We start from the raw sequence: 22,721 nt of genomic DNA on the forward strand, positions 1-22,721 counted from the left end.
CACAACGCCGATCCCGGAACATCGAGAGGCCCGGTACAAGTGTGGAGGTTTCACCAATTTAAGATACACCAGGTAACTGCTCTTCTCCAAATTAAAGATGTCCGAGTGCATGCAAAGAAGCTAATTAACCAAATTTGCTAATCTGGTTGAAAAACTTCACTCAGAGACTGAACCATGCATACTTTATTATGGTTATATATGTTAGAACCCTCCTGTTAGTTTTTTCCATCTTGTGTTTTGCGGTCACGTGACCATCTGCCTATATATTCCAGCTCCGCCCTTCTGGCTGTGCTGGACTTCAGTGTTTGACTGTTTCTCTAGCCTGGTGCTTTGGTGCCTATCTCTTTCAGTTTGCTTGGTCCTCTGGGACCTCTAGTACTTTTTGTCAGTTTGTCTTTTGTGTTCTACAACAACTTCTGTTTAGGAGGTGTCCCATTTTTGTCCCAGTCCTTAGTTCTTTTAGCGACCCCTCCCTTATTTCTATAGGTCTTCGTTCAGACTAGCTGAGGACGAAGGCGGGTCTGTTCACTAGGAACAGGCAGCCCGCTACATCGTAGGGATTCAGCTTAGTCTTACTGTAGGGACAGTCTTCCCCTATCTTTCCTTAGTTCTTGTTGCAGATCATAACAGTAAGTCCAGCCCAAAAAACTAAAAGGAAAGAAATTCGGGGATCAGTATGGTTTCCGTCCAGGATTTGGCTCAACGCCTGCAGGGATTGTCTCTGGAGGTAGCAGAGCTTCAGCAACACGTGAGTAGCTGTTCTGGAGCGCATTTTGTCAAACCCAAGGTAGGACTGCCTGATGTTTTTTATGGTAAACAGCAAGATTTTTTTTTCCTTTAAAAATGCTTGTTTGTTATATTTTCGTTCGAGACCAAGATCCTCTGGGAATGAATCACAGCGCATTGGTTTTATTATGTCACTTTTGCGCAAAGAACCACAGGGTTGGGCCTTTTCTCTCCAACCTAATGATGTGTTTAAGGTCGGTAGAAGAATTTTTTTCTGCTATGGGGCTATTATATGACGATCCTGATCGAATCTCATCTGCTGAATCAGAACTTAGACGTTTGAATCAGGGGTCAGATGATGTTGAAAATTATTGCACACACTTCAGGAGATGGGCCTCAGAAGTTAAGTGGAATGATTCAGCGCTGAGATGTTTATTTCTTGCTGGTCTGAGTGAAAGGGTTAAGGATTTGCTAATTGCATTCCCTGCACCTGAGACTCTGCAGGAAGCTATGCAGTTAGCTGTTCGTATAGACAGGAGACTGAGGTGCAGGCTCAATGAGGTAAAGACTCCTGTAATGTCAGGTCCTAGTCCCCAGAAAATCTGCTCTGACGGTAGTGAACCGCTGGAGGTTGGGGGGATGTCACTCCGCTCTCAGGAAAAAGACCGGAGATTCGCCGAGGGATTGTGTCTTTATTGTGGTAAAGGTGACCATTTGATTAAGTATTGTGAGCGTCGTTTAAGTAAAGAAAAAAAAAGTCAGTTACGCCCGTATAGCTTGTGTACGCTCTGCAGGAGTGTTTCTTTCTGGGAGTACTATCCTGCAGGGAGATTTGATTGAATTTCAGGTATTTGTGGATTGTGGTTCAACACTTAACGTGATTGAAAAAGGGTTTTTGGAAAACCTTAAATTGGAATCCAAACCTTTGTCATCACCTATTTCTGTGGTTGCAATTGATAACACTCCTTTGAAATGTATTACTCACAAGGTTGCTGCATTTCCCCTCACTATCAATGGAGTTCACCAAGAAATTTTGGACTTGGTTGTTTTGGATAATTTACCCTCTCCAGTTGTTCTAGGTTTGCCTTGGTTAAAACTGCACAATCCTTTATTGGACTGGTCTACTAATATGATAAAGTCTTGGAGTCCGAAGTGCTATGATAAATGTTGTAATGGTCGCATTGCGACCGTGGAAAAAATGGAATTACCTGTACCTATTCAGGATTTTTGGAGGTTTTTTTTGGAGGAGGAGTCGCAAGTTTTACCTCCTCATAGGGATTATGATTGCGCCATTGAGTTTGTTCCGGGTGCTACTCTTCCCAAAAGTCGCTTGTTTAATCTGACTATCCCTGAAAGAAAGGCCTTGGAGGAATACATACAGAGTAGCCTGGCTGCTGGTCACATTAGACCTTTTAAGTCTCCTGTGGCAGTTGGATTCTTCTTTGTTAAAAAAAAGGACGGCGGTTTACGTCCATGTCTGGATTTTCGTGAAATTAATAAGATTACCGTACGCAATTCCTACCGATTGCTGTTAATTCCTAACTTGTTTAACCAGTTAGTGGGAGTCAAGTGGTTCTCCAAAATTGATCTCCGGGGGGCATACAATTTGTTACGTGTGAAGGAGGGTGATGAATGGAAAACTGCTTTTAACACTCCGGTAGGTCATTTTGAGAATCTGGTGATGCCTTTTGGTCTTACCAATGCACCTGCATTTTTTCAGAACCTTATTAATGACATCCTGAGACCTTTGATTGGTAAGAATGTGGTTGTGTATTTGGATGACATTTTGATTTATTCACCAGATCTAGAGTCCCATTGGCAGAGAGTACGTCGTGAAGTTTTGCAGTTATTGAGTGATAATTCACTCTTTGCTAAGCTGGAGAAATGTGAGTTCGCTGTGCAGAAAATTAGTTTTTTGGGCTACATTGTCTCCAGCGAGGGCTTTGAGATGGACACGGTGAAGGTTCTGGCTGTGCAGGAATGGTCTAGGCCTATTGGTTTGAAATCTATACATTGATTTTGGGGTTTTGCCAATTATTACAGGAAATTCATTAAGAATTTTTCTGTAATTGTTAAATCTCTAACCGATCTCACCAGGAAAGGTGCGAATACGGCCCAGTGGACTACTGAGGCCATTGAAGCGTTTGAGTATGTTATGGAGACCCTCTTTGGTTTAAGGAGAACTTTGGTTTAGACAGCAAAGGGTCTTCACATTGCCAGCAAGATTCAAATTAAGGTACTTCATCGATGAAGGAAGAGAGACAGAATACATGTGACATGAATTGTCAGCAAGTAGAGTCTTCTGGTGTGGCAACCTTGACTCACCAATTTATTAGCTAGACAAAAAGCGGAACTTTATTGTTACATACAACTGAACAGAAAGCCGAAATAGCTTATCAGTAACAAACACATTTCCCTTGACCCAACGTAAAATCTTCTAAGAGACTTTCACAGGGAACCAGTGTCTTAGTCAGACATTTCACAATGTATGTCTTAAAACACTCAAGCAGAGGCCTCATGAATCAGAATTGTTTTATCTAATTTAATAATTGATATCTAGGTATTACAATTAACCATAACAATTCCTCCCTTTTTATTATTTTACAAAACAATTTATTCATCAGCTCCTTCCCCATGCTATAAAAGCCTGGAGGGGAAGAATCCCATTCACCGACAAATATCTTGCTTGTAAATCTCATCATATATGTTTATAGGAGAAGTGGCATTATATTTCGCAGGCCTGTGATGCTTAATCTTACGTGTTTTCTTTCATAGTCTCTTAATAGCAAATATTCTAATCCTGGCAACTATATACACTAGTAATATCAAAATTCCTATTTGTAGAATACCTTGTAGGATGCCCATTAGCCATCCACCTATACCCTTGAACCAATTGACAGGATTAAGAAATGAGAAAGTGTCGCCCCACCAGGAATCTTTGTTGACATGATGTTCTTGGAGCCACGCATCGCTCATTTCTCTAACTATCTCTATCTTGGTCTTTACCTGGAAATTTCCTGCAGGGTCTATGTAGTGGCAACAGGTAGGGCCTATTATCTGACACATCCCACCCTCTCTAGCAGTCAAGTAATCTAGCACTATGGTGTGTTGGTTAGTAACTGCAATTAGTTGTTTCTGTACAATATTAGATGTATTGAGAACGTCAAGAATCTGGAAGATCTGGTCATCTAGATAATCAGTCGCTTCTACCAACTTATCCCACATTTGCATTATGAATGGGTTTGTTAGCCATCCCCATTTCTACAAGATGTGGTTTACCATTTGGTCTGGGCTTGTCGTCTGCAGCTCGTCTGTACAGTGTGTGTAGCGGGATTGCTTTAATATCTACTCTTGTGTGTGGTACTATAAAAGTAGAAGGTGTCAGAAAGGCCGGTGTGCAAACTCCTGTGAAATTGTTGGGTAACCACTTGTAAGCCTGATGTCCACATACAATATATAAACTCTCTGGTGCTCCAACCACAGTGTTGTTGAACAGACTAGCAATCCATTTAGATAACAAGGTGATGCTTAATTGTTCCATAATTCTTCCCTGATACTGAGTGTCATTTGAGGTAAAACCTGATATTAGATTTTGCAAGGTGACATTTACACAATGAAGCTTAGGATTGAGAGTGGCATCAACCGCTATACACTGCGTAGTAGTGGTAGCAGATCCATTGCACTCTGAATAGTCAGCTGTAGAGAAAGGAAACCCTCTGGATTTTATCTGAATACAGCTGCAAGAGGTAAAGTTCGGATAACAGGAGAGGTCGACACGACTGGTCGCCCAAGGCATTTCAGTCTGACTTAGAGGCGGAGCACTCCTGTTAAACAACAACCATGGCTCAGTCACCCAAGCTGCTACAGTTACACCTACAGCCTTATTTTTCTTTGTTGTTCTTAATCTAATAGGAAAAGTGTAGTTATTTAAGTAAAACATTTCATTCAAAGTCACTGGAATAGCTAAATAAGGCATAGTATTGGAGGATATTGGACTATGGGTGCACAGTTGGAGTAAGACTTGGTGATGCTTTATCAGTTTGTTATCCCAGTTCTCTTTAAGGACTTCATGGAGAGTTAGGGCAAGGGGTACGGTTGCTATCACCATAGTCCAAACAAACAGGGTCATCATCTTTGCTGCTGCTGGGGTTCAAAATCTTTTTACAATGGCTGGCGTGGATCCAAGTGTCTTTGCCTTGAAGCTTGACCGAAGTGGCAGTGGTTAACAGCACTTGGAATGGTTCACTGTATCTGGGCTCCAGTGGTCTCCTCATATGTCTCTTTACCACAACCCAGTCTCCTGGTACCAAAGTGTGAGTGCCGCTGAGGCAATTGGGGTCTGGGATAGAGGAAAGAACACGATTATGAGTAACAGTCAGATATTTATGCAACTCCAGAACATATTCCGTGAGAACCATAGGAGTCCTGCAGCTGCTGTGGGAAATACAACCCTGTCTTAGGGACACTACCAAACAGTATTTCATATAGGGACAGCTTCTCCCTCCCCCTTGGGGCGGTCCTCACAGAATACAATGCTATGGGCAAACAATTTACCCAGGACAAGTGTGTTTCTTCCATGCACTTTTGAATTTTTAGCTTCAAGGTACCATTGAGGCGTTCCACCTTCCCACTACTTTGTGGATGATAGGGAACATGGAAAGCCTGTTCTATCCCAAGAGTGACCATGATTTGTTTCATTAGTTCCCCAGTAAAGTGGGTTCCTCTGTCACTTTCTATAGTTTCGGGCACCCCATATCTACAAACCACCTCACTGATCATTTTTTTAGCAGTAGTTTTTGTGTTTGCTTTAGTCACCGCCCAAGCTTCTGGCCACCCAGAGAAAAGATCAATGCATACCAGGGCGTATTCATATTTACCCACCTTAGGTAGCTGTATGTAGTCCTCCTGCAGTCTCTGAAATGGGTAATCTGGTTTTGGTGTGCATTTTCATGGGACTCGAATAGGCCTACAAGGGTTATGTTTTGCACAAACTAGACATTCTTGAACATACACTGTGTGCAGAATTATTAGGCAAGTTGTATTTTAGAGGATTATTTTATTATTGATCAACAACTATGTTCTCAATCAACCCAAAAGACTCATAAATATCCAAGCTTAATATTTTTGGAAGTTGGAGTGTTTTTTTTTTTTAGATTTGGCTATCTTAGGAGGATATCTGTTTGTGCAGGTAACTATTACTGTGCAAAATTATTAGGCAACTTAATAAAAACCAAATATAATCCCATCTCACTTGTTTATTTTCACCAGGTAAACCAATATCAGTGCACAAAATTTAGAAATAAACATTTCTGACATGCAAAAACAAAAACCCAAAAAATTAGTGATCAATATAGCCACCTTTCTTTATGATGACACTCAACAGCCTCCATCCATAGATTCTGTTAGTTGCTTGATCTGTTTTCGATCAACATTGCGTGCAGCAGTCACCAGAACCTCCCAGACACTGTTCCGAGAGGTGTACTGTTTTCCCTCCCTGTAAATCTCACATTTTATGATGGACCACAGGTTCTCTATGGGGTTCAGATCAGGTGAACAAGTGGGCCATGTCATTATTTTTTCTTCTTTTAGACCTTTACTGGCCAGCCACGCTGTGGAGTAGTTAGATGCATGTGATGGAGCATTGTCCTGCATGAAAATCATGTTTTTCTTGAATGATACCGATTTCTTCCTGTACCACTGCTTGAAGAAATTGTCTTCCAGAAACTGGCAGTAGGTCTGGGAGTTGAGCTTCACTCCATCCTCAACCCGAAAAGGTCCCACAAATTCATCTTTGATGATACCAGCCCATACCAGTACCCCACCTCCATCTTGCTGGCGTCTGAGTCGGAGTGGAGCTCTCTGCCCTTTATTGATCCAGCCTCTGGCCCATCAAGAGTCACGCTCATTTCATCAGTCCATAAAACCATTGAAAAATAAGTCTTAAGATATTTCTTGACCCATTCTTGACGTTTTATCTTATGTTTCTTGTTCAAAGGTGGTCGTTTTTCAGCCTTCCTTACCTTGGCCATGTCCCTGAGTATCGCACACCTTGTGCTTTTTGATACTCCAGTAACGTTGCAGCTCTGAAATATGGCAAAACTGGTGGCGAATGGCATCTTGGCAGCTTCACGCTTGATTTTCCTCAATTCATGGACAGTTATTTTGCGCCTTTTTTGGCCAACACGCTTCTTGCGACCCTGTTGGCTATTTGCCATGAAACGCATGATTGTTTGGTGATGAGGCTTCAAAAGTTTGAAAATTTCAAGACTGCTGCATCCCTCTGCAAGACAACTCACAATTTTGGACTTTTCAGAGCTCGTCAAATCTCACTTCTGACCCATTTTGCCAAAGGAAAGTAAGTTTCCTAATAATTAAGCACACCTTATATAGGGTGTTGATGTCATTAGTAGTGTTGAGCGATACCTTCCGATATCAGGAAATATCGGATCGGATTGGATTGGGCCGATACCCAAAAAGTATCGGATATCGCCGATTCCGATACCGGAAACCAATGCAAGTCAATGGGACACAAATATCGGAATGAAAATAAACTCTTTCTTTCCTTGTAGGTTAATTCTAGATGAAGGAAAACAACTAACAATAATGTAGAATGTATTGGGGGAGGTGGTTGCCCAAATCGATGGGAACAGTGCTCACAGTGAAACATGAAAAGCCGGCAATTCAGCAGCGGCATACACCGGTACCCGACAATTTACAACTGAAAGAATAGAACATCACACATAGATTAGATAGATAGAAACATGTCAGTCACATATATATGAAGTACAGTGACCGTGTTGCTTACTGTACTTGTCATTTAGTGTAAAGGATTTATTTTAAAAAATAATAGTGTTTTCATGCACCGTCTCTTTAAAAAAGCCGGCCGGCAATTCAGCATCGGTACCCGACAATTTAGAACAGAAAGATAGAGCATCACACATAGATTAGATAGATAGAAACATGTCAGTCACATATATAATAAGTACAGTGATAGTGTTGCTTACTGTACTTGTCATTTAGTGTTAAAATAAAGGATTTATTAAAAAAAAATTGGCGTGGGGTTCCCCGTAATTTTAGGCTCTAGAGGAGGTTAAGCAGACGGCTGGGGCAGATGTTTGAAGCCTGGGAATAGGGTAATACCCACGGAGCTTCCCAGGCTACTAATATCAGCCCCCAGCTGAATACCTAGCCTTTACTAGCTATTAAAATGGGGGACCCCCTCAAAAAAATGACGTGGGGTCCCCCCTATTTTAATAGCTAGCAAAGGCTAGGCAGACAGCTGGGGGCTGATATTAATAGCCCAGGAAGGGTGCCATGAATATTGGCCCCCTCCCAGGCTAGAAACACCAGCCGTCAGCCGCCCCAGAAATGGCGCATCCATAGAATGCGCCATTTCTGGCTCTTAGCCTCGCTCTTCCCACTGCCCTGTAGCGGTGTCAGTGGGGTAATAGGGCTGGGGTTGATGTCAGCTTATAATGCCAGCTGACATCAAGCCCAGGTTAGTAATGGAGAGGCGTCTATAAGACACCCCCATTACTAACCCCATAGTCAAAGTTAAAAAAACACAAACACCCAGAATAAAGTCCTTTAATTGAAATAAACACACAATTCTTTACTGTTCTAAATTAAACCATACTTACCGTCACGCCCATTCCAGCTGAAGCCAACGATCTCCTGCAATAAAAGAAAAATAATAAAGCAACATCATCCTTACCTTTCCATGGTTCCCAGGACGGTTCCAGCTCTGCTACATTCACATGACAGGCTGGATCGCAGCAGAAAGCTGCCATCCAGCCTGTCATCCCGCAGACACTGAGAAGCGCAGGCATGATTGCGCTCCTCAGTGTCTGGCTGTGACGGTAAGTATGGTTTAATTTAGAACAATAAAGAATTGTGTGTTTATTTCAATTAAAGGACTTTTTTCTGGGTGTTGTGTTTTTTTTAAAAATACTTTACTAGAAATTCATGGTGGTCATGTCTAATATTGGCGTTACCCCATTAATTTCGGGCTTAGGGCCAGTTGATAATGCAAAGCTGGCCCTAACCCCTTTATTACCCAGTGAGCCACCGCACCAGGGCCCTGGATGAGTTGGGTACAGCGCCAGAAGATGGCGCTTCTATGAACGCGCCATTTTCCGGGGTGGCTGCGGACTGCAATTTGCAGCGGGGTGGGGCCCAGAAAGCTTGGGCCTCCCTGCGCTGCAGATTCCATCCCCCAGCTGCCTAGTTGTACCTGGCTGGACACAAATATAGTGCGAAGCCCCACGTCAATTTTTTTTTAATTATTTCATGAAATAATTTAAAAAAAAAGGGCTTCCCTATATTGTTGTGTCCGGCCAGATACAAATAGGCAGCTGGTGGTTGGGGGCAGCCCTTTCCTGCCTGCTGTACCTGGCTGGACACAAATATAGTGCGAAGCCCCACGTCAATTTTTTTTTAATTATTTCATGAATTTCCTGAAATAATACCGCGAATATCGGCCGATACCCGATATTACAGTATCGGAATGCTCAACACTAGTCATTAGTCAACACTCCTCCTCATTACAGAGATGCACATCACCAGATTTACTTAATTGATAGTTGGCTCTCCAGCCTATGCAGCTTGGAGTAGGACAACATGTATAAAAAGTATCAAAGTGATCAAAATACGCATTTGCCTAATAATTCTGCACGTGGTGTACTTTGCAGCCATATTCGGGAACCCTGGGGCACACCAGTTTTGTAGCACCACTGCACACATAACACCCTTTGAGTTATGCACCGGAGAATGTGGAAGGGCAGCCATCATGGGGAACAGGCAGCGTGGAAGGCAAATACGTTTGTTTACCTGCCATACCCCTGACACTGACTGTACGGCGCCCGCTTTGACCCATGCATTCTGCTCGTGGGGGGGAGCCTGGGTCTGGAAGACCTGCAGTAGTTGGAGGTCCACGGCCACTGGGAACGGTGCAGAGGATGTCTCCTTATTTGAAAGGGGGCTTCCTGCACTCCCTGACTCTGAGTCTCCTGGGGTTCCCGCACTTGTGATAGCCAGTATCTTTGTCAGAGGTAATCGTGCTGCTTCCTTAGCCGCCTGGTCGGCCAAAGCATTCCCTACTGCAAGGGGAGTTTGTTCCCGAGTGTGTGCTGACACTTTGACTATGGCTGCCCTTCGGGGAAGGGTGAGTGCTGTGAGTAGCTGCTCTACCGCTTGTGCATTCCTTATAGGTTTGCCAGCAGAGGTCAAGAAATTACGGCTTCGCCAAATGGCGCCAAAGTCATGTGCAACATCATAAGCATATTGCAAGTCAGAAAATACATTAATTTCTTTACCTTTTCCCAGATTACACGCTGCAGCGAGTGCTTTAAGCTCTGCCTCTTGCGCAGAGCGGCTGGAGGGGAGTGGTTCTTGTATCACTGTCTTACCATTGTGGACTACTGCATACCCGGTGATGAATCGTCCATGTTCACTGTACCAAGCTCTGGAACCATCTACAAAATACTCAGCAGAGGGGTTAGTGAGTGGCACATCAGTAATATTTGCCAAGCCCTTTATTTCAGCTTCCATCAATGCCTGACAATCATGTTCATGTGCCATATCAAACTGAGCTTCCTCATCTGCTAATTTGAAAAACAGGGGCAAATCTTGGCTCATGGTCTCTCCCTCTTCCCCATCCTGATACTTTCCTCCCTTTTCTAAATCCACTGGAAGTAGTGTAGCTGGATTTAGAACATTACAGCGTTTGATAGTTATATGGGGAGGTGTAAGGAGTGAGACTTCATATTTTGTCAACCTTGATGCTGAGAGGTGACGGGTCTGAGCCCGTTGAAGTATTTCAGATACAGCATGAGGAACTTGAAGTGTGAGGGGGGCTTCCTAACACGATGTCCTCTGTCTTTTTAACGAGTTCTGAAGCAGCTGCCACAGCTCTAACACAAGTAGGAGACCCCATAATGACTGGATCTAGGGTTACAGAGTAATACCCTAGAAGGTGCTGCCTACCACCATGTTCTTGGGTAAGGACACCAGACGCATGTCCAGCCTGTTCGTGGCAGTACAAAGTAAAAAACTTGTCAGAATTCGGTATACCTAGAGCTGGTGAGGCCGAGAGAGTGAGCTTGAGGGTGTGAAATGCATCAATAGCCTCAGATGTAATGGTGAAAGGCTCAGTTTTGAGGCATTGGAACAATGGGGCCATAATACTAGAGGCATTTTGTATCCAGAGACGGCAGTACTGGACTAGGCCCAAGAATGCCCGAAGGGACTTGGTAGATCTTGGAAGGGGTATTTTTAGTATAGCCTCAATCCTCCCTGGGCTGAGATGCTTAATGCCTGGAGACAGGCAATGCCCAAGGAAAGTGACTGTGGACTTGCACAATTGGAGTTTATCTTTTGAATCTTTGCACCCATTTTCTGCTAAGAAGATCAGCAGAGATTGAGATTCATTGTGGCATATCTGGTCAGTGGTGCAGCAAAGGAGAAGGTCATCCACATATTGTAAGAGTATGATGGATGAATCAAAGGGGCACCAGTTATCGAGTAGTCTTTAGGGATGTGGAAAATAAGGAAGGGGAGTTAGCAGCTCCCTGAGGAAGGACTGCCCATCCATACTGAGCACCTCTGTGGGTGATGGCAAAATAAGAGGTGCACTCCGTGGACAAGAAGACAGAGAAAAAAGCATTGGCCAGATCAATCACTGTGAAACAGGTAGCTGTGGAGGGGACCTGATTCAGGAGAGTATGGGGGTTGGGTACAAGTGGAGTATCCACTATAGTTACTGCATTAACTGCCCTAAGATCATGTACCATACAATAGGCTACTGGTTGTCCAGGTGGGGTTTTCTTTTTGACTGGGTACAGGGAAGTGTTAAATGGGGAGGTTATCGGAATAACTAGACCTCTTAACAAAAACTCCTGGACATTCTCATGTATTGCTGCATCCTGAGCAGCACTTAAAGGATACTGCTTTATACAGGGGGGTTGGGCACCTTGTTTAAGTTTTACAATCACCGGAGGGATGGGTAGTTTTCCCACATCAAGTTTGCTACATGCCCATAATTGACTGGGTATATCCTCAAGCCAAACAGGATGGGAATGAGATTTAGAGTCTGTATTGTCTAGAACTGTGGGAATTGTTATGGACAGAAGACTACACAATGTGTCATCATCCAGGGGGGTGGTCATCTTGGAGCCATTTGGAGTGAATTCTATGCAGGCCCCAATTTTCTGCAACACATCTGTTCCCAACAAATTAAAAGGCACATCATGGGAAACTAAAACCTGGCTTCCAATTGAAATTGAGTCATGCAAATTTAAACGGAGAGGATGAGTCATTTGTAATTGAATAAGTCGTCCATCTCCCCCTTCACAAGTCACATAGTCGGGGGACAAAATGTCCTCTGGAACATGTTCTTGCATTAATACTGTATGGGCTGCTCCAGTGTCTACCATGAATGAAATAGTTTGTCCCTCCCCCAGAGATACGGGAACAGTGAGTGTGGGTCCCTGGGGGGTGACAACGGGGCAGAGGGAGACATCTGGATTGCCAGTTTCCTATGGAGGGGGCTGGGCAGTGGCTGTTGATTTTGCAGGACATTTGATGGATAGATGTCCTTTTTGCCGGCAAGACCAACATTCTACATTGCTGTAATCTCTATTTCCTCCTTGGTGGTTACTTCCTCCTCTCCCTCCCCATATTCCCCTCCTGGGCTGCACAGGAGCCAAGTTAACCCTTTTCTTTGACTTGCTTTCTAGTTCTGCACCTCGGGCTATTTCCTTTAAATCAACCTATTGCATATTGCGCCACTCCGGGCGACTATTGCGAACTGCAGTCTGAACCGTAGGTATAAGACCATTCATAAAACACTGCAAAAATAATCTGCGATCCTTATCATCATTATGCTCATATCCAAAATCCAACCATGTTTGTTCTAATACAGAGGCATATTCTGAGACTGACTGAGCCTTATCCTGTACTACAGTTTGTAACAGGTCTTGTTTTTTATCCTGCTCTGCCCGTGCCCAGTTTTGCATCCTTTGTATAAACACCCGCCCCGACTCTGATGTATTTTTAATGGCTGGTTCCTGGCCTGGCAGCATCTGAGTAATTTCTATAAGTAAGGGGTCCCTGCCTTTCTGCAGAATGACAGAAACTAGATCATCTCATGTGGCCCGATATGCCTCCTGAACACCCTGGAGGCGCATTCTGAATGTTAAGGGGGTTTTTCGGGGATCTGGGAGCTGTGTAGCGAGGGCAATAAGTTCACTGGGGGACCAAGGCCGATATGTTTCTATTGGCCATACTTGGGGGGGATCGTGTACCGGAACATTATCAACCATCCTAGGAGGTTGAAACTGTACATGACTAGTGGTCCTCATAGGGAACAGAGGCACCCTGGGTGTGAAGACCCACAGGACCTACAACAATTAACCCCAGGGGGATTCTGATGACCACAATGTCTGAAAGTCCATCCCATTGACCCAGCATTAGGCGGTGGTGCTGAAGGGGATGCAGAATTTACATCAGGTACAGAGACTACAGGGGTTTGAGAGTTTTTCAAACTATCATAGATTACATAGACAGTTCCATGCCTGGTTTCCTCTGATTTATGTTCACTCATTGAGAGACGTTTTGCTACTTCTAACCACATCCTAGCCTGCTCTAGTTTGTTTTTATCTTTCAACCATCCTTCCCAATTGCAGATATAGTTCTCCCATTCCTTCTCTTCCAAATTCCCCCACTTTCCCATACCAAATTTCCTCAATATTACTTCACATCCTTCTACCGCTTCTTTCCCTTTTAGTCTCTCCACTATCTCACATGCTGGAACTGGGGCCTCGCCCTTTAGGTTAGTCAATTCCTTACTGTTGCCAGTCCCCATGACTGCAACCACTGTGCCAGAGTTACCGCAGAACTCTCTTCAGCACACCTAGAGCCTCTCAGACTCTAAATTTGATCCCGTCCCAGTCTCCTCTGATCCTCGAAAGACGGATCTGATCCTGTCCCAGTCTCCCCTGAGCCTCGGAAGACAGATCTTTAAGGAAGTACTAACACTGATTTTCCAGCCCTGTGAGCTAGGGAGATTCTTACACACAACCAAACAAATAACAATACCAAGCCTACTGCTCCAACTACTTTTGCAATTATTTCTGCATGATCATATAACATTTCCTAGTTCAAAGGTTTTCCTTCTATACCTTGTAAAGGCACTGCGTGACAATTATATCTGCAATAAGTGTTACTTTTTATACTATATGTTTCCCAGTCTGGGTATACAGGCTAAGCAAGAACTTCAGCTACTATGATTTTTCCTCTCTTGAGCTTACACAAAACAGAACACAGACACTGAGGACAACGATTCTGATTCATCAAAAATGACTTAACAATACGTCAATCATTCAATGCACACTGCACAATCGCTGATATTAATCCCCCTGCTGTATTCGGGCTAAAAACTGCACTGTTACCCCTTTCTTGAGGGTGCCCTTATTAATTTACAGGGGAATTCAATACCCTCAAAGTACTACCTTACCGTGAAGGAGTCCTCTGTTATAGGCAATCACACTTCCCTGATCCTCTTACGGACCGATTTTCCTCTCCACCACATGTGAAGGAACACATCTAATGGGATCCCTTATCAAGCAGAGACCATAGTCCCTTATTGGTCAATCAAAAATCATTCAGTCCCACATTCAAGGATCCTCATAGTTTACAATATCATACCAGACATTTATGACGTAGACAAAACAAACAATATAAAACAATCCTCTGACTCCTGAAATATACAGAAGAACTGCAGAGGTGCCTAATCCCGACACGCTGGGCAAGGTTGGTTACTAGTCACTTCATTCAATTATCATTCAACCGTCATTCAATTGTCAATCATACATCTAAAAACCACATTGAAACATATAAGACAACAAAATCAATCACTGGCAAGGGTTCAAAAATGATTGTCTTGTTAGGACCACCAATTACCCGTCCTGGAGCCCTCTAGGTAGTACTGAAATAGTAGTAATACAAGGGATTACTTACCGTGGATTTCATGCAGTAATTCCCAGAGAGATCCTTGTTGACGGGTCCAGAGGAGGTCCGGTTATGACAATCCCAGGTTTCAGGCACCATGTACTGTTATGGAGACCCTCTTTGTTTTAAGGAGAACTTTGGTTTAGACAGCAAAGGGTCTTCACATTGCCAGCGAGATTCAAATTAAGGTACTTCATCGATGAAGGAAGAGAGACAGAATACATGTGACATGCATTGTCAGCAAGTAGAGTCTTCTGGTGTGGCAACCTAGACTCACCAATTTATTAGCTAGACAAAAAGCAGAACTTTATTGTTACATACAACTGAACAGAAAGCCGAAATAGCTTATCAGTAACAAACACATTTCCCTTGATCCAACGTAAAATCTTCTCAGAGACTTTCACAGGAAACCAGTATCTTAGTCAGACATTTCACAATGTATGTATTAAAACACTCAAGCAGAGGCCTCATGAATCAGAATTGTTTTATCTAATTTAATAATTGATATCTAGGTATTAAAATTAACCATAAAAAGTATCTCAAAGAGAGGTTCAGTTCTGCCCCTATCCTTATGCAGCCTGATGAGACTAAGCCTTTTTTGGTTGAGGTCGATGCTTCATCGGTGGGGTCAGAGCAGTTTTGTCTCAGGAGAACAAGGGTGGAGTACATCCTTGTGCCTTTTTTTCGAAAAAAAATTCGGAAACCGAACTGAATTATGATGTTGGAAATCGAGAGTTGCTGGCTATTAAACTCGCGTTTGAACATTGGCGTCATTTTTTGGAAGGCGCTAGATTTCCTATTCAGGTTTTCACAGATCATAAGAATTTGATCTATCTGGATGCTGCCAAGCGCTTGAATGCCCGTCAAGCTAGGTGGGCACTTTTTTTTTCTCGGTTTCATTTTTCTGTTACCTATATCTCTGGTACGAAGAATGTTAAAGCCGATGCTTTATCTCGCAGCTTCTCTCCTATGGTCGGTACTGAGGAGGAGGAGAGCATTTTACAGAAAGGAGTTGTGGTGGCGGCTTTGGACTCCGTTTTGGAGAATGGGATTCTGAAAGCTCAAGATGATGCCCCATCTAACACTCCCCATGGGAGGTTGTTCGTGCCTAGAGCCTTTAGGAGAGATTTGTTTGTGGAGTGTCATGAGTCTCTGTTGGCAGGTCATCCAGGAATTTTGGAGACTAAGAGACTGATCAGTCGCAGTTTTTGGTGGCCTGGATGGCAGAAGGAAGTCATCAAGTGGGTGCATCAATGTATGGTGTGAGCTAGGTCAAAGGCTTCACATACTCCTGCTGCGGGGTTGCTTTGCCCTCTGGAGTTTCCTAGTGCTCCTTGGATGCATCTCACTATGGATTTTATTACTGATCTTCCTGTGTCCGAGGGTTTTACTGTCATCTGGGTGGTCGTGGACCGTTTTAGTAAGATGTGTCATTTGGTTCCATTCGTTAAGCTGCTGTGCGCCAAGACACTCGCTAAGGCATTTGTTAAGGAGATTGTCAAGCTCCATGGCATTCCCACGGATATTGTTTCTGATAGAGGACCTCAGTTTGTGGCTCGCTTTTGGCGTGCTTTTTGTGACAGGTTGGGAGTCCATTTGTCATTTTTGTCTGGGTATCATCCTGAGTCTAATGGACAGACTGAAAGAAAGAACCCGGATGTAGAACAGTTTTTGCGTTGTTTTGTGGCGGACAATCAAGAGGTGTGGTCTGAGTTTCTGCCTCTCGCAGAATTTCCTCTTAACAATCATACATCCTCCTCTGCTGGGTGTTCTCCTTTTTTTTGTTGTACTGGGAGACATCCGTCTTTTGGTTCGTTCTCCAAATTGGGGTCGGAGGTGCCGGAGGAGGAGAATTTTTCCGATGATTTTGAGAGAGTTTGGACTAATGTACGTTGTAACCTTCAAGAGGCTAACAAAAAGTCCAAGAAGTATTTTGACAGGAAACATAAAGAGGTTTTGTTTACTGTGGGTGACATGGTTTGGTTGTCCTCGAAGAACCTGCGGTTGAAGATTCCCTCTAAAAAATTGGGTCCTAAGTTTGTAGGTCCATTTAAAGTGCTTCAAGTTGTTAACCAGTCTGCTGTTAGGTTGGATGTCCCTACTTCCTGGAAGATTAATCCTGTGTTTCATGTTTCCTTGTTGAAAAAGGCTGATGCATCTGATAGGGACGCCACTGTCACAGTTCCTCCTGTGGTGGAAGACGGCGAATATGAAATTATGCGTATCTTGAATTCTAGATGGCATAGAGGGAGATTACAGTATCTTGTCTCCTGGAAGGGTTTCGGTCCCGAAGACAACTCCTGGGTAAGGACGGATAATGTCTCTGCTCCTAGGCTTGTTAAAGCTTTCCACAGGAGGTTTCCGGATAGGCCTGGAGGATCCTCATAAAAGAGGGGGTACTGTTAGAATCCTCCTGTTAGTTTTTTCCATCTTGTGTTTTGCGGTCACGTGACCATCTGCCTATATATTCCAGCTCTGCCCTTCTGGCCTTGCTGGACTTTAGTGTTGTTTGACTGTATTGCTAGCCTGGTGCTTCGGTGCCTATCTCTGTCAGCTTGCTTGGTCCTCTTGGATCTCTCTCTCTAGTACTTTTTGTCAGTTTGTCTTTTGTGTTCTGCAACAACTTCTGTTTAGGAGGTGTCCCATTTTTGTCCCAGTCCTTATTACTTTTAGGGACCCCTCCCTTATTTCTATAGGTCTTCGTTCAGACTAGCCGAGGACGAAGGCGGGTCTGTTCACAAGGAACAGGCAGCCCGCTACATCGTAGGGATTCAGCTTAGTCTTACTGTGGGGACAGCTTTCCCCTATCTTTCCTTAGTTCTTGTTGCAGATCATAACAGCTGCAGTCTGCTATTCTGGTGTTTTGCGCTGCAGCTCCCTGATTTTGGTTACAGACCAACCTATACATTCCTGGGCGGATTTGGTCACTACACATATGGGTCCTGTTACTGTCGGACGTATGGAACTCATAATATTCCATAATTCATATCGGAGTCAGTGCGTCTGCAAATTTTCCTTTGAGGCTCAGGAAGCAGCCTCACGGGTACACGCAAATTAGTGCAAGCCTGCATTCTAATTACCTCCTGCGTCTTTCAGAGACAAGATGCTTGCTTCCTAACGAAGTTATAACACTCCTTGGCTGGCCCTGTTTGCATAAGCTATTTCCCAGGTGTGTGCTAATTGGGGCTTTTGTGCTGAGCAGAAGGGGAATAGGGGAGGGGGGTGAACATCTATGTCAGGCAGATATGGACGAACATTTCCCTGATATTATTTTCCTGACATGCTCCATACAGTATAATGGGCCCCACATAGTCCTCTATACAGTATAATGGCCCCACATAGTCCTCCATACAGTTTAATGGCCCCACATAATCCTCCATACAGTATAATGGGCCCCACATAATCCTCCATACAGTATAATGACCCCACATAGTCCTCCATTCAGTATAATGGGCCCCACATAGTCCTCCATACAGTATGATGGGCCCCACATAGTCCTCCATACAGAATAATGGCCCCACATAGTCCTCCATACAGAATACTGGCCCCACATACTCCTCCATACAGTATAATGGGCCTTACATAGTCCTCCATATAGTATAATGGCCCCACATAGTCCTCCATACAGTATAATGACCTCACATAGGGTTGGTGGTTCTGGTGTCGAGGGCCAAATAAAACCACCCTGAGAGCCAGATTGGGCCCACGGGCCAGACTTTGACATGTATGTATGAAAGGGAGAGAGTGCTTGTCTAGGAGTGTGTGCACGGTATAACGAATCAGAGTCCTGTACTGTTGATACTGAGCTGAAGCAGCACCATCATACTAAGAGCCCTTGTCAGGGCTAATTCTTTGCTGTTTGTATTAGATACTTTCTGCATTTACCCTAGGGAGGGAGAGAGAGTTGCAGGAGCAGGGAGAGTGCCAGAATACAGTCTGTAGACAGGGATTAGGGCTGTCCCAGTCTGAAATATATATCTGCTGACCATGACCACATTTTTTATTTTTTGGGTGAAAAAATTGACTACATTGTCATCCATAGAGTATTAGGTGCTTTATGTAACAGTCCAAAAAGCGTTGAAACATTTTTGTGTATTCAATTAGTCATCCATGCAGTATTAGATGCCTTCTGTTAAATGGAAGTGGTATATAACACTCCAAAAAAGCATTGAAATTTTGTCTGTATTCAATTACTCATCCATACACTATTACATGGACTGTGGTACATTTCGGTGTTACATAACAGTCCAAAAAAAGAGTTGAAACATTTTTCAGTATTCAATTAGTCATCCATAGAGCATTGCGTACTCTGTGGGCAACAAAGATGGCAGAATCACGTGAGACTCCCGAGGGACTGACCGTAGGAATATCGGAGCCAGAAGAAGCTAGCGTGACAGTGGAGGTGGCTGGAGCCTATGGTCCAAAACCACCAAAACCCGAACCCAGGCTGCAGCCTTCACCGCTGGGGTTCTTGCGTACTGCAGATGTGAGAGCCAGGATCCAGTAACTGGTGAGTGGGCTGTAGGGCCTAGGCTGGTCGGAAGAGACAAGGAGGCGAACCAGGACCGAGGCTGGAGAAATGCTAGGTGGCCCTCTAGCCGCAGGATACTGACATTTGGCATCCTGGGGGAAGGTCGTTACGTATGATGGGGGTCCATCATCACATCTCATTCGACCAGCGGGCAGTAGAGACGAACAGTTGCCTTGAAGGCTGCAAGAGTTGACGGCTGGAACCAGGGTCACGTTCCTCAAAATGAAGGGGCAACATCGCTGGTATGCGGTCTGTGTGATTCGAGAAGGAAGGGAGCAGGATGAACCCTTCCTGAGGTATGAACTAGCCTTGGAGAGGCTCCTCGAGACAGAGCTACAACAACCCTTGAGAGATCGTACTGTCCTTGGGGTTCCCCACCTCCTATGAAGGAGCAGGCGATGGTGAAGGTGACACAGGGGGCTGTTGCCCATTTCTACATGTTGGGGGCTCCGGCACTACCCGAAGTCGGGTCACTTACAGAACAGGCACCTGGGAATCGGGCTGAAGGAAGCAGGTGGAGGCCGTCCGCACCAGCCACCCCAGGAAGGAGAAAAAGAAACAATTTTTTCCTGGCTTTGCACTTTCTGGAAAGTCTTTGTGAGTGCACGAGTGCATCAACTAACATTTCAAAAGATTTTTGTTCGAAATCCTTCTGGATTCAATTACTCATCTGTATCGTATTAGGTGCTTTCTGTGACATATCGGTGGAATATAAGACTAACAGATAGTAACCGGCACTATTGCGTCTAGCAAATTGCCCCGTAAATGCCGGAAAGACAAAGTCTGAAGTAAACGGATAGAAATTAAACACTATGGACGATTCTTACCCAGGAATAACGAATGATACCTAATAACAACAACGTATAAGACAAAAGAAGCAAAATAGGAAAAAACAGCGCAAAGGATTGAGATGAATAAATGTAGAACAGATCGTTCTCGTAGTTCACCCCGTAAGGATATTTAGTGTCAGGAACAGAACGCTTTACTGGCTGAATCTAACCTTCAGGATACTGATGACCCCAACAAGAGCCGAGACACCGCCTATCTGACTGAATCTAACCTTCAGGATACTGATGACCCGAACAAGAGCCAAGACACCGCCTATCTGACTGAATCTAACCTTCAGGATACTGATGACCCGAACAAGAGCCGAGACACCGCCTATCTGACTGAATCTAACCTTCAGGATACTGATGACCCGAACAAGAGCCGAGACACCGCCCATCCGTCATTCCATCTAATGAGGCAGTTATCGGGCAGCGTCAGCCTCGCTCTCCGGCTCTGAGCACCTCCCCTCCTCTTATCTCTGCATTACTCCTCTTATGTCGATGCACTGACGAGGCTGACGTTGGTTTCTTATCCGTCAGTTTCTTTTTATTTTTTACAGGTTTAATGACAAAAATAAAAAATTACAATAATAAATATATTGCAGCGAGGAGCCTGGTGTGAATACGCGCAGAAGCAGCAACAAAAGTCCTAAAACCGGCACAAATAACTGCGTCAAAGTGGGCGGTGAAGGGCGTTACTGAAAGGGTTAAATGAGCTCGGGCCCCTGATCTCACACCCCCCCATTACACGGCCAGTGATGGCCGCAGCACATTCACGGCCCTGCAGCCGACCCGAGCGGCGTCAAAACCGGCAAATAGTCACCGAGAGGAAGAACGGCGTTAACTTACCGTCATCTGACCCCCAATAACGCCCTCACCGCCCACCGTGCCCAACACTTCTGTGCCAGTGTCACATCTCTCGTTGCAGCTTCTGGGCGTATTCACACCCGGCTCCTCACTGCAGGCGGTTTTATTGTTGTACTTTTTATTTTTGTCATTAAAGCTGAAAACAAGAGAAAAAAAGAAACTGACGAATAAGAAACCAGAGAGGAAGAGACGGACGGAGAGCGGCGAGGACCAACCGCGGTCTACACACAACCAGCGGGAGTGCGGAAGGACCCGTGTGACGTCATCATTATCACAGGTCCTTCACCACTTTTCTCCTGAGCTCCGCCCCCTGATCACATGGCGGTGACGTCACCACAGGTCCTTCACCACTTCTCTCCTGAGCTCCGCCCCCTGATCACATGGCGGTGACGTCACCACAGGTCCTTCACCTCTTCTCTCCTGAGCTCCGCCCCCTGATCACATGGCTGTGACGTCACCACAGGTCCTCCCGCTCTCAGTGCAGCAGCTCCGTCCTGGCTGTGCGCAGCTTTTGCTCTCTGGTATCAGCCAGCAGCAGGTTTCCGCTTCCCGCCATTCCGGTGAAATTACAGGGAGGGTTTGTGGTGAATCTGTGAGAGGAGAGTGTGGGGTGAGATCAGAGCTGTTCCTGTGGAGGCTCCTGCTCCATGTGACTGCGGCTCCTCACTGTTGTATGGGGGATGTGCAGCGGCTCCTCCTCACCTCACCGCCCCCGCTGGAGGTGGAGTTACCACGGTGACCGTCCCCCGCTGGAGGTGGAGTTACCACGGTGACCGTCCCCCGCTGGAGGTGGAGTTACCACGGTGACCGTCCCCTGCTGGAGGTGTAGTTACCACGGTGACCGTCCCCCGCTGGAGGTGGAGTTACCACGGTGACCGTCCCCCGCTGGAGGTGGAGTTACCACGGTGACCGTCCCCCGCTGGAGGTGGAGTTACCACGGTGACCGTCCCCCACTGGAGGTGGAGTTACCACGGTGACCGTCCCCCTGCTGGAGGTGGAGTTACCACGGTGACCGCCCCTGCTGGAGGTGGAGTTACCACGGTGACCGTCCCCCGCTGGAGGTGGAGTTACCACGGTGACCGTCCCCCGCTGGAGGTGGAGTTACCACGGTGACCGTCCCCCGCTGGAGGTGGAGTTACCACGGTGACCGTCCCCCGCTGGAGGTGGAGTTACCACGGTGACCGCCCCCCCGCTGGAGGTGGAGTTACCACGGTGACCGTCCCCCGCTGGAGGTGGAGTTACCACGGTGACCGTCCCCCGCTGGAGGTGGAGTTACCACGGTGACCGTCCCCCGCTGGAGGTGGAGTTACCACAGTGACCGTCCCCCGCTGGAGGTGGAGTTACCACGGTGACCGTCCCCCTGCTGGAGGTGGAGTTACCACAGTGACCGTCCCCCGCTGGAGGTGGAGTTACCACAGTGACCGTCCCCCGCTGGAGGTGGAGTTACCACAGTGACCGTCCCCCGCTGGAGGTGGAGTTACCACGGTGACCGTCCCCCGCTGGAGGTGGAGTTACCACGGTGACCGTCCCCCGCTGGAGGTGGAGTTACCACGGTGACCGTCCCCTGCTGGAGGTGTAGTTACCACGGTGACCGTCCCCCGCTGGAGGTGGAGTTACCACGGTGACCGTCCCCCGCTGGAGGTGGAGTTACCACGGTGACCGTCCCCCGCTGGAGGTGGAGTTACCACGGTGACCGTCCCCCGCTGGAGGTGGAGTTACCACGGTGACCGTCCCCCGCTGGAGGTGGAGTTACCACGGTGACC

The sequence above is a fragment of the Phyllobates terribilis genome, unplaced genomic scaffold (assembly GCF_046119375.1).
Source record: "Phyllobates terribilis strain yellow unplaced genomic scaffold, ASM4611937v1 Scaffold_1__5_contigs__length_1240528914, whole genome shotgun sequence".
NCBI classification, from domain to species: Eukaryota; Metazoa; Chordata; class Amphibia; order Anura; family Dendrobatidae; genus Phyllobates; species Phyllobates terribilis.